Below are 16,034 nucleotides of genomic sequence, written 5' to 3'. Positions count from 1 at the left end.
ACTTATACCTCTCTTGTCCGTCCTAAGCTTGAATATGCAGCTATCGTATGGGATCCTTACACTAAAACTAACATCGATGCGCTAGAAAGGATCCAACGTAAAGCAGTAAGATTCATCTTCTCCAAATATCGCACCAGTGACTCTCCAAGTGACCTAATGGCCCAACACAACATTCAGTCCTTGCAACTAAGAAGAAAAATTCACAGGCTTAAATTTCTATTCTTACTGTATAAAAATTAATTCTCTCTTTCTCCTGAACCTTACATAAAGCCTCTCACTGCTCGCCGAACAAGACATCGCCACTCTGCCACATTAACGCCTTACAATACCAGAACCAACACCTTTAAGTATTCCTTTTTTCCTCGAACAGTAGCCGACTGGAACAGCCTTCCTCTTAGTACACTCAGCAACACAGACTCTATCGCATCCATTTCATCTTAGATCTAGCCCTTCCTCTTTCAATACAGTGATCCAGTATTTTACTAACTCCTTTGTACATTGATTAGATAGTTCTGTATTGTTTATCTTCTCATATTGTATATTATTTTTCTTTGTATCACATTTCTTTTAGTGCTCATTTACTTGTTAGTAGATTCACTTTGTTGTTGCTTTGTATAGATCCTACTTGTATATATTCTTGATATTTGCAGACTTTGTACTTTTGTTCGTACTTTTCCCCTCCTGCCTGGGCCTATTAAGGCCTGCAGTATTCCTAAATAAATAAATAAAAAAAATAAATGTGTATGCCTGTCGGCACAAAAATTCTTTGCCACAGCGTTCATTACATTCACTTTTTTTCGTGACGAAAATGCCAGTGCGCTTGAAAGCCACTTTTGAAAATAGCCATGTGATGTCAATTACTCCTTCTATCGCGCGCAATACCTGTTCTTTTTTCAAATAAATTTTAGTCATATGTCTTATTTCTCGACAAAGCAGACGAACCGCATGTCAGGATGGCCGAGTGGTCCAAGGCGCTGCGATCAGGTCGCAGTCCGGACTTCCGGGCGTGGGTTCGAATCCCACTTCTGACAGTTATGTTTTGCTTCAGCTGTGTGAGTAATGACTATTGTTTATTAGCTAGGTGGCTGGGCGTGCCGGTACAGATATTTAGGAGTCATAATACAGATAAATGTGAATACCTATCGGCACAAAATTGTTTTTTCCACAGCGTTCATTACTTTCACTTTTTTTGCGACGAAAACTCCAGCGCGCTTGATAGGCCACTTTTTAAAATAGCCTTGTGATGTCATTTACTGCTTCTATCGCGCGCAATACCTGTTCTTTTTTAAATAGCTTTCGTCATATGTTTTATTTCTCGACAAAAGCAGCCAAACCGCACGTCAGGATGGCCGAGCGGTCCAAGGCGCTGCGTTCAGGTCGCAGTCCGGGCTTCCAGGCGTAGGTTAGAATCCCACTTCTGACACTTATGTTTTGCTTCAGCTGTGTGAGTAATAACTATTGTTTATTAGCAAGGTTGCTGGGCGTACCGGTACAGACATTTAGGAGTCATAATACAGATAAATGTGTATACCTATCGGCACAAAATTTCTTTTCCGCGGCGTTCATTACTTTCATTTTTTTGGCGACGAAAATTCAAGCGCGCTTGATTGGCCACTTTTGAAAATAGCCATGTGATGTCAATTACTCCTTCTATCACGCGCAATACCTGTTTTTTTTTTCACTAAACTTTAGTCATATGTTTTATTTCTCGACAAAAGCAGCCGAACCGCATATCAGGATGGCCGAGCGGTCTAAGGCGCTGCGTTCAGGTCGCAGTCCGGGCATCCGGGCGTGGGTTCGAATCCCGCTTATGTATTGCTTCAGCTGTGTGAGTAATGACTATTGTTTATTAGCTAGGTGGCTGGGAGTACCGGTACAGACATTTAGGAGTCCTATTAGAGATAAATGTGAATACCTATCGGCACAAAATTTTTTTTCCACAGCGTTCATTACTCTCACTTTTTTCGCGACGAAAATGCCAGTGCGCTTGATAGGCCACTTTTTAAATTAGCCATGTGATGTCAATTACTCCTTCTATCGCGCGCAATACCTGTTCTTTTTTCAAATAAACTTTAGTGATATTGAAACGAAGATGCGCGAGCCTATGGGGCGCGGAAGAAGAAGAAGAGTAGTGGCGCGGCGCCTGGACTGTGTGGTTGGGTGGAAGCGTTCTTGGCCTGTCTCAGAAGTACGCTGCCATTTCACAACGCCTTTTCTCCTCATCTGTAAATAAACACAGTCACTCGTAACAGTTTGGTGGAAGGTGCCGGGTACATCGATCTAGACGACCCAGCTCTACCGATTTTGCGACGGAGCAGACGCTTGGCAGGCTTGCCACCGCAGCTACCAGACATGAAGGACGCGGAAGCAGGCCATAACAACCTCGTTGCTGATGAGCAACATGCTCACCCGCCAGGACAAGATCGCTGCGGCATGCCGGAACGTCAGCCGAGGACCTTTTCGGGGCAGCCGGATGACGATGTTGACGACTGGCTCAAGCACTACCAAAGAGTGAGTCGCAGCAACCGCTGGAGCACTGCTAAGCAGCTCAAGAACGTGGTGTTTTTTCTCGTCGGCACCGCGTCTCTTTGGTTTGACAACCATGAGAGTGCATTGACCACATGGGACATATTCGTGGACGAGCTGCAGAGGTGTTTTGGTGACTCAACAGCTAAGGTCAAGCAGGCAGAGCAAACGCTTTCACGCAGAGCTCAGTTACCTGGCGATACATGCACCACCTACATCGAGGCCGTCTTGAAGCTTTTCGGAATCGTGAGTGCGACCATGTGTGACGAAGATAAGGTAGGTCATCTGCTCAAGGGAATCGCGGAAGACGTGTACAATTTCCTTATCACTAAGGAAGACTTACACACACCTTCCAACCTAAGGAGACACTCCCGAGCGTTTGAAGCGCTAAAGAGGAGGAGAGTCCTACCGAAATTTGGACGTCTTGAGAATGTGCCCACGATTGCAAGTGTCAACCTTCCATCGCAGGACGACATCTCTTCTCTTATAAGATGATTTGTTAAGGAAGAACTTGTTCAACAGCAAGCTGTGGACACCGCTGGTGTCTGCCATCAGTGTGCATTCGACCAACGGCCCCGTGAACCACTAGTACCTCGGATGCGACAGAGCTACTTTAGCCTCGCCCGAATTACACCGATCGGTTCGAACGGAGGAGTGAATGACCACTCGGAAACCAGGAACGCAGGCAAGCTACGTCACAGCGATTTACTCCTCGACCACCATCGCCCGGCTTTTATCAACCGACGAGGTTTACTTCGCCGGGGACGACTAGGCGCGACACCCGAACTTGCTACAACTGTGGGCTACCTGGACACATCGCTAGGTACTGCTACCGTCGCCAGCAGCGAGCTCCACGATTCAACGTGTACACGCCCTATGTACCTGCTGGCGAGTCTCGACCGTTTCATGGCTCTTTCGAACAGCAAGCAGCACGTGCTGACTCGCCTTGCTCCGACCGCAGCGTTACCCCACCACCCGCACGCCAACAGCGATCCCCGTCTCCGCGTCGCCGCTCTGAGACGCCACCAACCACCGCTGGGAAACTAACTGGTGCGACCAATGGGGGTGAGGCCGCAAAATCATTTTCCGCAAGACCCCCTTCTGTTGTGATGGTTGAGAACAAAGTAAGTGTTTTTGTAGACATTGTGAGTACTGTTGCCCTAGTTGATACCGGTGCTGCCGTTTCCATAATGAGCATGTCTTTTAAAAATAGCCTAGGGACGAAAGTAATGTTTGCTTGGAATCGGAGCGCTACGTTCCGCGGCGTAGGGGGAGAAACGTTGAGCCCGGTTGGAGTTTGTTCTGTTTTACTTTCTATAGGAAATCAAACGTTTCGAGCTGAAATAACGGTGCTTGCACGAGCGACCCATGACGTCATTCTAGGTATAGATTTTTTGCGGGAATGTGGTGCAACTCTAGATTGTGGTAGTGGTGGGTTTATTTTTTGTCCCGTGTTGCCGCCTCCATTGACAAAAGATACCGTTGATGACTGCTTGGAAGTGTTTGCCGTGTCTGAAGACGTCTGTTTGGCCCCACATACCGCAATGTTTGTGCGTGTAAACTCTTCGCGTTCTTGTGCTGGTTCTTACTATGGTTTAGCCGAGCCGAACTTCAGTAACGCCCTTAAGAAAAACGTTATTGTGCCTCGTTGCCTCGTGCTCATCGTCGATGGCTGTGCCGATTTGTGGACTGTGAACGTTTCCGCTCAGCCCATATATCTGCCTGCAGAACTTAAATTGGCAAGCTTTCAAGAGCAAAGTACTCTTACCATACGGTCGCTCCAACTGTCGGTGGAGGTGAAGAAACCCCACGCCAACTCGTGCCGCGACTATTCTGCCAGCATTGACCGTATGATTAACAAGTCACTTTCATCAACTGAACGGTCGCTGCTGCAGGAGGTGATCACACGCTACGCCTCAGTCTTTGACTTTGCCCAAGACAAGACGTCTACCGATACGCCACTGTCTTCACGTACGCAACACCGCATCTATACAGGCCAAGCACCACCAATACGCCAGAAGCCCTATCGTGTCTCGCCTTCCGAAAGGAAAGTCATCGCTGAGCAAGTTGAAGACATGCTATAGAAGGGCGTCATACAAGAATCGTGTAGTTCATGGGCAGCTCCTGTCATTCTAGTGAGGAAAAAAGATAATTCATGGAGATTATGCGTAGACTATCGTCGCCTAAATGCCATCACAAAAAAAGACGTCTCTGTTTGCCCCGTATAGATGACGCCGTGGACTGCCTGCATTCTGCCTCCTATTTTTCTTCTGTTGACTTGCGTTCTGGGTAAAGGCAAATTCCTATGCATCCCTCAGATAAAGATAAGACGGCCTTCGTAACACCAGACGGTCTCTTTGAGTTCAACGTTATGCCGTTTGTTTTGTGCAATGCTCCAGCGACATTCGAGAGATTTATGGATACAGTACTCCGTGGACTAAAATGGGAAATTTGCATGTGCTATTTAGATGACGTGATTATCTACGGCAAGACTTTTCAAGAGCATAACCACCGCTTGTCGCTTGTGTTTGAATGCTTACGAGAAGCTGGCCTTGTTTTAAACTCAAAGAAGTGTCATTTTGGAGAACGTCAAGCCCTCGTATTAGGCTTTCTCGTGGATAAAGAAGGCGTGCGACCAGACCCACAGAAGACCGCAGAGGTTCGCAACTTTGAACCACCACAAACACTGAAGGACCTGCGAAGTTTTCTGGGTCTGTGCTCATATTTCCGCCAATTCATTAAGAACTTCGCACAACTTGCCTCCCCACGGACGTCCCTTCTTCATAAAGACTCACCGTACTTGTGGGATGATAAATGTGAGGCTGCATTTCAACAGCTGAAGTTTTTATTGACTTCAGGACCCATCCTAAAGCATTTTGATCCTGATGCTTTGACTGAACTTCATACTGATGCTAGTGGGCTAGGTGTTTGTGCTGTGCTGGTCCAACTCTGCAACAGTCGCCAGCACGTCGTAGCATATGCCAGTCGGACACTGACCAGAGCAGAGACAAACTACACCGTCACCGAGCTCGAGTGCTTAGCAGTCGTCTTCGCCATTCAGAAGTTTCGACCGTACCTACATGGCCGCGAGTTCACAATAGTGACCGATCACCACTCACTATGCTGGCTTGTGGGACTTCGTGAGCTATCTGGCCGGCTGGCTCGTTGGGCGTTGCGCCTCCAAGAGTACAACTTTTCTGTTATATATAAGAGCGGACGATGTCACACAGATGCCGACTGCTTATCCCGCCTTCCTTCAGTACACACCAATGCTGACGACAATGACATTGATGACTATTTAGTCTCTGTCTCGTCCGACTTCCCAGATACAAGCAGCTTCAAACGTGAGCAGCAGCGCGACCCTACTCTGAAACCTCTGCTCGAAGCTGCACATAACTCCGTCGACAAGCACTTTAAAATTTCAAATGGCTTGCTGTATAAAAGAAACTATTCAGCCGATGGCCTCCCGTTGCTTCTAGTGGTGCCGAAAAGCCTGCGCCCGGTCGTCCTTCGTTCTGCGCACGATGACATAACATCCGGTCATCTCGGTTTCACACGTACGCAGCATCGACTACGTGAGAGGTTTTACTGGCCGAAAATGTGGAAGACCACAAACAGTACGTCACCAGCTGCGCTATATGTCAGCGCCACAAGCCATCCACCACTGCCCCGGCAGGTTATTTGCAGCCCATCCCTCCACCGACAACCCCCTTTGAAAAAGTCGGCATTGACTTGCTCGGACCCCTTCCCAAGACCTCATCGGGTCACCGATATGTTATAATGTGCGTGGATTATTTAACGCGCTATACGGAAACGGACGCACCGACATCGGCCACAGCAGCCGCTGTTTCTTCTTTTCTTTTACAACGGGTCATACTGCGTCACGGTGCTCCACGGGTTGTCATCAGTGACCGTGGACGACAATTTATGACCGATGTGGTTGAAGAAATTTTGCGCCCCTGTGACTCCTCTTATCGCCACTCCACTCCTTACCATCCGCAAACTGACGGTCTTACTGAGAGAACGAATCGAACTCTCACGAATATGTTATCGATGTACGTTGATGCTGACCACAGGAACTGGGACGTCGTCTTACCGTTTGTTACTTACGCGTACAACACCGCCAAGCATGAAGTGACCGGACAATCGCCCTTCTTTCTGCTTTACGCATGAAATCCACAGAGTTTTCTGGACACTCTATTACCTTTCTCGCATCAGCAAGATCTGTCCATCGCTCAGACGTTGTGTCGCGCTGAAGAAGCACGTCAACTAGCGCGCCTTCGAACATTGTCTTCGCAAGAACACATTAAGAGTCGCTACGATGCCAAGCATATCCCCGTAGAGTTTTCTCCTGGTGACTACGTGTGGCTGTGGACTCCTGTTCGTAGAAAAGGACTGTATCGGAAGTTTCTAGCAAACTATTCCGGCCCATTCGTGATAGCCACTCGTCTCAGTGACGTGAATTACGTTGTCGCCCGAGTCACAGCCAATAACCGGCGTTCGCGCACTACGCAAGTTGTTCACGTAGCCCACCTCCAACAGTACCATCATAGGCCTGTTTAACTCGCTCCGCGAGCTTCGTCTACCGCCGGAGGAAATGAAACGAAGATGCGTGAGCCTACGCGTCGCGGAAGAAGAAGAAGAGTAGTGGCGCGGCGCCTGGACTGTGTGGTTGGGTGGAAGCGTTCTTGGCCTCTCTCAGAAGTACGCTGCTATTTCACAACGCCTTTTCACCTCATCTGTAAATAAACACAGTCACTCGTAACAATATGTTTTATTTCTCTACAAAAGCAGCCGAACCGCATGTCAGGATGGCTGAGCGGTCCAAGGCGCTGCGTTCAGGTCGCAGTCCGGACTTGCGGGCGTTGGTTCGAATCCCACTTCTGACACTTATGTTTTGCTTCAGCTGTGTGAGTAATGACTATTGTTTATTAGCTAGGTGGCTGGGCGTACCGGTACAGACATTTAGGAGTCATAATACAGATAAATGTGAATACCTATTGGCACAAAAATTCTTTTCCACAGCGTTCATTACTTTCACTTTTTTCGCGACAAAAGCTCCAGCGCGCTTGATAGGCCACTTTTTAAAAGAGCCTTGTGATGTCATTTACTGCTTCTATCGCGCGCAATACCTGTTCTTTTTTAAATAGCTTCAGTCATATGTTTTATTTCTCGACAAAAGCAGCCAAACCGCACGTCAGGATGGCATAGCGGTCCAAGGCCCTGCGTTCAGGTCGCAGTCCGGTCTTCCGGGCGTGGGTTCGTATCCCACTTCTGACACTTACGTTTTGCTTCAGGTTTCTGTGTAATTACTATTGTTTATTAGCTAGGTGGCTGGGTGTACCGGTACAGACATTTAGGAGTCATATTACAGATAAATGTGTACACCTATCGGTATAAAAATTCTTTTCCACAGCGTTCATTACTTTCACTTTCTTTCACGACGAAAATGCCAGTGCGCTTGAAGGCCACTTTTGAAAATAGCCATGTGATGTCATTTACTCCTTCTATCGCGCGCGATACCTGTTCTTTTTTCAAATAAACTTTATTCATATGTTTTATTTCTCGACAAAAGCAGCCAAACCGCATGTCAGGATGGCCGAGCGGTCCAAGGCGCTGCGTTCAGGTCGCAGTCCGGACTTCCGGGCGTGGGTTTGAATTCCACATCTGACAGTTATGTTTTGCTTCAGCTGTGTGAGTAATGACTATTGTTTATTAGCTAGGTGGCTGGCCGTACCGGTACAGAGATTTAGTAGTCATAATACAGAGAAATGTGAATACCTATCGGTATAAAAATTCCTTTCCACAGCGTTCATTACTTTCACTTTTTTTCACGACGAAAATTCCAGCGCGCTTGATAAGCCACTTTTCTAAATAGCCATGTGATGTCATTTACTCCTTCTATCGCGGGCAATACCTGTTCTTTTTATAAATAAACTTCAGTTATGTTTTTTTTTCTCGACAAAAGCAGCCGAACTGCATGTCAGGATTGCCGAGCGGTCCACGGCGCTGCGTTCAGGTCGAAGTCCGGTCTTCCGGGCGTGGGTTCGAATCCCACTTCTGACACTTATGTTTTGCTTCAGCTGTGTGAGTAATGACTATTGTTTATTAGCTAGGTGGCTGGGCGTACCGGTACAGACATTTAGGAGTCATAATACAGATAAATGTGAATACCTATCGGCACAAAAATTTTTTTCCACAGCGTTCATTACTTTCACTTTTTTTTCGCGACCAAAACTCCAGCGCGCTTGATAGGCCACTTTTGAAAATAGCCTTGTGATGTCGTTTACTGCTTCTATCGCGCGCAATACCTGTTCTTTTTTAAATAGCTTTAGTCATATGTTTTATTTCTCGACAAAAGCAGCCAAACCGCATGTTAGGATGGCCTAGCGGTCCAAGGCGTTGCGTTCAGGTCGCAGTCCGATCTTCCGGGCGTGGGTTCGAATCCCACTTCTGACACTTATGTTTTGCTTCAGCTGTGTGAGTAATGACTATTGTTTATTAGCTAGGTGGCTGGGTGTACCGGTACAGACATTTAAGTCATAATACCGATGAATGTGAATACCTATCGGCACAAAAATTTTTTTCCACAGCGTTCATTACTTTCACTTTTTTTCGCGACGAAAATGCCAGTGCGCTTGATAGGCCACTTTTGAAAATAGCCATGTGATGTCAATTACTCCTTCTATCGCGCGCAATACCTGTTCTTTTTCCAAATAAACGTTAGTCATATTGAAACGAAGATGCGCGAGCCTACGGCGCGCGGAAGAAGAAGAAGAGTAGTGGCTCGGCGCCTGGACTGTGTGGTTGGGTGGAAGCGTTCTTGGCCTGTCTCAGAAGTACGCTGCTATTTCACAACGCCTTTTCACCTCATCTGTAAATAAACACAGTCACTCGTAACAGTTTGGTGGAAGGTGGGGGGTACATCGATCTGGATGACCCAGCTCTACCGATTTTGTGACGGAGCAGACGCTTGGCAGGCTTGCCACCGCAGCTACCAGACATGGAGGACGCAGGAGCAGGCCATAGCAACCTCGTTGCTGATGAGCAACACGCTCACCCGCCAGGACAAGATCGCTGCGGCATGCCGGAACGTCAGCCGAGGACCTTTGCGGGGCAGCCGGATGACGATGTTGACGACTGGCTCAAGCACTACCATTGAGTGAGTCGCAGCAACCGCTGGAGCACTGCTAAGCAGCTCGAGAACTTGGTGTTTTTTCTTGTCGGCACCGCGTCTCTTTGGTTCGACAACCATGAGAGTGCATTGACCACATGGGACATTTTCGTGGACGAGCTCAAGAGGTGTTTTGGTGACTCAACAGCTAAGGTCAAGCAGGCGGATCAAACGCTTTCACGCAGAGCTCAGTTACCTGGTGAAACATGCACCACCTACATCGAGGCCGTCTTGAAGCTTTGCGGAATCGTGAGTGCGACCATGTGTGATGAAGATAAGGTAGGTCATCTGCTCAAGGGAATCTCGGAAGACGTGTACAATTTCCTTATCACTAAGGAAGACTTACACACACCTTCCAACCTAAGGAGACACTGCCGAGCGCTTGAAGCGCTAAAGAGGAGGAGAGTCCTACCGAAATTTGGACGTCTTGAGAATGTGCCCACGATTGCAAGTGTCAACCTTCCATCGCAGGACGACATCTCTTCTCTTATAAGACTAGTGGTTAAGGAAGAACTTGTTCAACTGCAAGCTGTGGACACCGCTGGTGTCTGCCATTAGTGTGCATTCGACCAACGGCCCCGTGAACCACTAGTACCTCGGATGCGACAGAGCTACTTTGAGCCTTGCCCGAAATACACCAATCGGTTCGAACGGAGGAGTGAACGACCACTCGGAAACCAGGAACGCAGGCAAGCTGCGTCACAGCGATTTACTCCTCGACCACCATCGCCCGGCTTTTATCAACCGACAAGGTTTACTGCGCTGGGGACGACTAGGCGCGACACCCGTACTTGCTACAACTGTGGGCTACCTGGACACATCGCTAGGTACTGCTACCGTCGCCAGCAGTGAGCTCCACGATTCAACGTGTACACGCCCTATGTACCTGCTGGCGAGTCTCGACCGTTTCATGGCTCTTTCGAACAGCAAGCAGCACGTGCTGACTCGCCTTGCTCCGACCGCAGCGTTACCCCACCACCCGCACGCCAACAGCGATCCCCGTCTCCGCGTCGCCGCTCGGGGACGCCACCAACCACCGCTGGGAAACTAACTGGTGGGACCAATGGGGGCGAGGCCGCAAAATCATTTTCCGCAAGACCCCCTTGTGTTGTAATGGTTGAGAACAAAGTGAGTGTTTTTGTAGACATTGTGAGTACTGTTGCCCTAGTTGATACCGGTGCTGCCGTTTCCATAATGAGCATGTCTTTTAAAAATCGCGTAGGGACGAAAGTAATGTTTGCTTGGACTCGGAGTGCTACGTTCCGCGGCGTAGGGGGAGAAACGTTGAGCCCGGTATGAGTTTGTTCTGTTTTACTTTCTATAGGAAATCAAACGTTTCGAGCTGAACTAACGGTGCTAGCACGAGCGACCCGTGACTTAATTCTAGGTAAAGATTTTTTGCGGGAATGTGGTACAACTCTAGATTGTGGTAGTGGTGGGATTATTTTTCGTCCCGTGTTGCCGCCTCCATTGACAAAAGATACCGTTGATGACTGCTTGGAAGTATTTGCCGTGTCTGAAGACGTCTGCTTGGCCCCATATACCGCAATGTTTGTGCTTGTAAACTCTTCGCGTTCTTGTGCTGGTTCTTACTATGGTTTGGCCGAGCCAAACTTCAGTAACGCCCTTAAGAAAAACGTTATTGTGCCTCGTTGCCTCGTGCTCATCGTCGATGGCTGTGCCGATTTGTGGACTGTGAACGTTTCCGCGCAGCCCATATATCTGCCTGCAGGACTTAAATTGGCAAGCTTTCAAGAGCAAAGAACTCTTACCATACGGTCACTCCAACTGTCGGTGGATGTGAAGAAACCCCACGGCCAACTCGTGCCGCGACTATTCTGCCAGCATTGACCGTATGATTAACAAGTCACTTTCACCAACTGAACGGTCGCTGCTGCAGGAGGTAATCACACGCTACGCCTCAGTCTTTGACTTCGCCCAAGACGAGACGTCTACCGTTACGCCACTGTCTTCACGTACGCAACACCGCATCTATACAGGCCAAGCACCACCAATACGCCAGAAGCCCTATCGTGTCTCGCCTTCCGCAAGGAAAGTCATCGCTGAGCAAGTTGAAGACATGCTATAGAAGGGTGTCATACAAGAATCGTGTAGTTCATGGGCAGCTCCTGTCATTCTAGTGAGGAAAAAAGATAATTCATGGAGATTCTGCGTAGACTATTGTCGCCTAAATGCCATCACAAAAAATACGTCTACCCTTTGCCCCGTATAGATGACGCCATGGACTGCCTGCATTCTGCTTCCTATTTTTCTTCTGTTGACTTGCGTTCTGTGTATAGGCAAATTCCTATGCATCCCTCAGATAAAGATAAGACGGCCTTCGTAACACCAGATGGTCTCTTTGAGTTCAACGTTATGCCATTTGGTTTGTGCAATGCTCCTGCGACATTCGAGAGATTTATGGATACAGTACTCCGTGGACTAAAATGGGAAATTTGCATGTGCTATTTAGATGACGTGATTATCTACGGCAAGACTTTTCAAGAGCATAACCACCGCTTGTCGCTTGTGTTTGAATGCTTACGAGAAGCTGGCCTTGTTTTAAACTCAAAGAAGTGTCATTTTGGAGAACGTCAAGCCCTCGTATTAGGCTTTCTCGTGGATAAAGAAGGCGTGCGACCAGACCCACAGAAGATTGCAGTGGTTCCCAACTTTGAACCACCACAAACACTGAAGGACCTGCGAAGTTTTCTGGGTCTGTGCTCATATTTCCGCCGATTTATTAAGAACTTCGCACAACTTGCCTCCCCACTGACGTCCCTTCTTCATAAAGACTCACCGTACTTGTGGGATGATAAATGTGAGGCTGCATTTCAACAGCTGAAGTTTTTATTGACTTCAGGACCCATCCTAAAGCATTTTGATCCTGATGCTTTGACTGAACTTCATACTGATGCTAGTGGGCTAGGTGTTGGTGCTGTGCTGGTCCAACTCTGCAACAGTCGCCAGCACGTCGTAGCATATGCCAGTCGGACACTGACCAGAGCAGAAACAAACTACACCGTCACCGAGCTCGAGTGCTTAGCAGTCGTCTTCGCCATTCAGAAGTTCCGACCGTATCTACATGGCCGCGAGTTCACAATAGTGACCGATCACCACTCACTATGCTGGCTTGTGGGACTTCGTGAGCCATCTGGCCGGCTGGCTCGTTGGGCGTTGCGCCTCCAAGAGTACAGCTTTTCTGTTACCTATAAGAGTGGACGATGTCACACAGATGCCGACTGCTTATCCCGCCTTCCTTCAGTACACACCAATGCTGACGACAATGACATTGATGACTATTTAGTTTCTATCTCGTCCGACTTCCCAGACACCAGCAGCTTCAAACGTGAGCAGCAGCGCGGCCCTACTCTGAAACCTTTGCTCGAAGCTGCACATAACTCCGTCGACAAGCACTTTAAAATTTCAAATAGCTTGCTGTATAAAAAAAACTATTCAGCCGATGGCCTCTCGTTGCTTCTAGTGGATCCGGAAAACCTGCGCCCGGTCGTCCTTCGTTCTGCGCACGATGACATAACATCCGGTCATCTCGGTTTCACACGTACTCGGCATCGACTACGTGAGAGGTTCTACTGGCCGAAAATGTGGAAGACCACAAAACAGTACTTCACCAGCTGCGCTATATGTCAGCACCACAAGCCATCCACCACTGCCCCGGCAGGTTATTTGCAGCCCATCCCTCCACCGACATCCCCCTTTGAAAAAGTCGGCATTGACTTCCTCGGACCCCTTCTTAAGACCCCATCGGGCCACCGATATGTTATAGTGTGCGTGGTATATTTAACGCGTTATACGGAAACGGACGCACCGATATCGGGCACAGCAGCCGCTGTTTCTTCTTTTCTGTTTTTCTGTTACAACGGATCATACTGCGTCACGGTGCTCCACGGGTTGTCATCAGTGACCGTGGACGACAATTTATGGCCGATGTGGTTGAAGAAATTTCGCGCCTCTGTGACTCCTCTTATCGCCACTCCACTCCTTAACATTCGAAACTAACGGTCTTACTGAGAGAACCAACTAAACTCTAACGAATATGTTATCGATGTACGTTGATGCTGACCACGGGAACTGGGACGCCGTCTTACCGTTTGTTACTTACGCGTACAACACCGCCAAGCATGAAGTGACTGGACATTCGCCCTTCTTTCTGCTTTACGCACGAAATTCACAGAGTTTTCTGGACACTCTATTACCTCTCTCGCATCAGGAAGATCTGCCCATCGCTCAGACGTTGTGTCGCGCTGAAGAAGCACGTCAACTAGAGCGCCTTCGAACATTGTCTTCGCAAGAACACATTAGGAGTCGCTACGATGCCAAGCATATCCCCGTAGAGTTTTGTCCTGGTGACTACGTGTGGCTGTGGACTCCTGTTCATAGAAAAGGATTGTACCGGAAGTTTCCAGCAAACTATTCCGGCCCATTCGTGATAGTCACTCGTCTCAGTGACGTGAATTACGTTGTCGCCCGAGTCACAGCCAATAACCGGCGTTCGCGCACTACGCAAGTTGTTCACGTAGCCCGCCTCAAACAGTACCCTCATAGGCCTGTTTAACTCGCTCCGCGAGCTTCGTCTGCCGCCGGGGGAAATGAAACGAAGATGCGCGAGCCTACGGGGCGCGGAAGAAGAAGAGTAGTGGCGCGGCGCCTGGACTGTGTGGTTGGGTGGAAGCGTTCTTGGCCTCTCTCAGAAGTACGCTGCTATTTCACAACGCCTTTTCACCTCATCTGTAAATAAACACAGTCACTCGTAACAATATGTTTTATTTGTCGACAAAAGCAGCCGAACCGCATGTCAGGATGGCCGAGCGGTCCAAGGCGCTGCGTTCAGGTCGCAGTCCGGACTTCCGGGCGTGCGTTCGAATCCCACTTCCGACAATTATGTTTTGCTTCAGCTGTGTGAGTAATGACTATTGTTTATTAGCTAGGTGGCTGAGCGTGCCGGTACAGACATTTAGGAGTCATAATACAGATAAATGTGAATACCTATCGGCACAAAAACTTTTTTCCACAGCGTTCATTACTCTCACTTTTTTTCGCGAAAAAAATTCCAGCGCGCTTGATATGCCACTTTTGAAAATAGCCATGTGATGTCAATTACTTCTTCTATCGCGCGCAATACCTGTTCTTTTTTTTAAATAAACTTCAGTAATGTTTCATTTCTCGACAAAAGCAGCCGAACTGCACGTCAGGATGGCCGAGCGATCCAAGGCGCTGCGTTCAGGTCGCAGTCCGGTCTTCCGGGCGTGGGTTCGAATCCCCCTTTTGACACTTATGTTTTGCTTCAGCTGTGTGAGTAATGACTATTGTTTATTAGCTAGGTGGCTGGGCGTACCGGTACAGACATTAAAGAGTCATAATAGAGATAAATGTGAATACCTATTGGCACAAAAATTCTTTTCCACAGCGTTCATTACTTTCACTTTTTTCGCGACAAAAGCTCCAGCGCGCTTGATAGGCCACTTTTTAAAATAGCCTTGTGATGTCATTTACTGCTTCTATCGCGCGCAATACCTGTTCTTTTTTTAAATAGCTTCAGTCATAAGTTTTATTTCTCGACAAAAGCAGCGAAACCGCATGTCAGGATGGCCGAGCGGTCCAAGACGCTGCGTTCAGGTCGCAGTCCGGTCTTCCGAGCGTGGGTTCGAATCCCACTTCTGACACTTATGTTTTGCTTCAGCTGTCTGTGTAATGACTATTGTTTATTAGCTAGGTGGCTGGGCGTACCGGTACAGACATTTAGGAACCATAATACAGATAAATGTGAATACCTATCGGCACAAAAATTTTTCATCGTTCCAGAACGATGATTTTTACTTCAATAACAATAGTAACTGCTGGGGTTTAACTTCCCAAAATTACCATAATATTATAATAGATGCCGCAGTGTAGGTCTCCCAAAATTTCGACCACGTGAGGTTCTTTATCGGGCACCTTGTTTAAGCACATGAGCCTCAAGCATTGTCACCTTCATCAAAAAATGTGGCCACAGCCTCCGTACTTTCTACTTTAAGCCATACATTAGTTAACACGGTGTTCGCGGGACCGACTCTCCGACGTGGCAACCACATTTCGATGAACGAAATCTTCTAAAGTCCTGTGTGCTCAGATTGAGAAGCACGTTAACCCCTTGTCATCGAACTATCGCACCCTTCGCTACAGCCTCTTTCGAATTCATATCGCGTTTTCGGACGCAAGACCCCCAATAATTATTATAGCATGTATGTCCTCTTTCTTTTTCGCCAGAGAAGGCTAAGTAGTAGAAAAACGCTTGAAAAACACACGCACGGCAAATTAACCTACAGTACAAGCT

The 16,034-nt window shown here is 48.0% G+C and overlaps 9 non-coding genes across 9 annotated transcripts; all 9 read left to right on the top strand.

Moving 5' to 3' along the window:
• The first annotated feature begins 947 nt into the window (after positions 1-947).
• Positions 948-1,031, top strand: TRNAL-CAG (transfer RNA leucine (anticodon CAG)). Its single transcript has one exon. It is a non-coding gene; the product is annotated as a tRNA-Leu (tRNA).
• A 308-nt stretch (positions 1,032-1,339) lies between these two features.
• On the top strand, positions 1,340-1,423 carry TRNAL-CAG (transfer RNA leucine (anticodon CAG)). The gene has a single exon. It is a non-coding gene; the product is annotated as a tRNA-Leu (tRNA).
• Positions 1,424-7,331: 5,908 nt separating this feature from the next.
• On the top strand, positions 7,332-7,415 carry TRNAL-CAG (transfer RNA leucine (anticodon CAG)). Its single transcript has one exon. It is a non-coding gene; the product is annotated as a tRNA-Leu (tRNA).
• A 307-nt stretch (positions 7,416-7,722) lies between these two features.
• On the top strand, positions 7,723-7,806 carry TRNAL-CAG (transfer RNA leucine (anticodon CAG)). The gene has a single exon. It is a non-coding gene; the product is annotated as a tRNA-Leu (tRNA).
• A 702-nt stretch (positions 7,807-8,508) lies between these two features.
• On the top strand, positions 8,509-8,592 carry TRNAL-CAG (transfer RNA leucine (anticodon CAG)). Its single transcript has one exon. It is a non-coding gene; the product is annotated as a tRNA-Leu (tRNA).
• Positions 8,593-8,901: 309 nt separating this feature from the next.
• TRNAL-CAG (transfer RNA leucine (anticodon CAG)) lies at positions 8,902-8,985 on the top strand. The gene has a single exon. It is a non-coding gene; the product is annotated as a tRNA-Leu (tRNA).
• A 5,530-nt stretch (positions 8,986-14,515) lies between these two features.
• TRNAL-CAG (transfer RNA leucine (anticodon CAG)) lies at positions 14,516-14,599 on the top strand. The gene has a single exon. It is a non-coding gene; the product is annotated as a tRNA-Leu (tRNA).
• Positions 14,600-14,908: 309 nt separating this feature from the next.
• Positions 14,909-14,992, top strand: TRNAL-CAG (transfer RNA leucine (anticodon CAG)). The gene has a single exon. It is a non-coding gene; the product is annotated as a tRNA-Leu (tRNA).
• Positions 14,993-15,300: 308 nt separating this feature from the next.
• Positions 15,301-15,384, top strand: TRNAL-CAG (transfer RNA leucine (anticodon CAG)). The gene has a single exon. It is a non-coding gene; the product is annotated as a tRNA-Leu (tRNA).
• The last annotated feature ends 650 nt before the right edge of the window (positions 15,385-16,034 follow it).

This window comes from Rhipicephalus microplus, chromosome X (assembly GCF_043290135.1).
Source record: "Rhipicephalus microplus isolate Deutch F79 chromosome X, USDA_Rmic, whole genome shotgun sequence".
NCBI lineage: Eukaryota > Metazoa > Arthropoda > Arachnida > Ixodida > Ixodidae > Rhipicephalus > Rhipicephalus microplus.
Note: the sequence above shows the minus strand (reverse complement) of the source record. Positions and strands in the feature narration are given on the sequence as shown.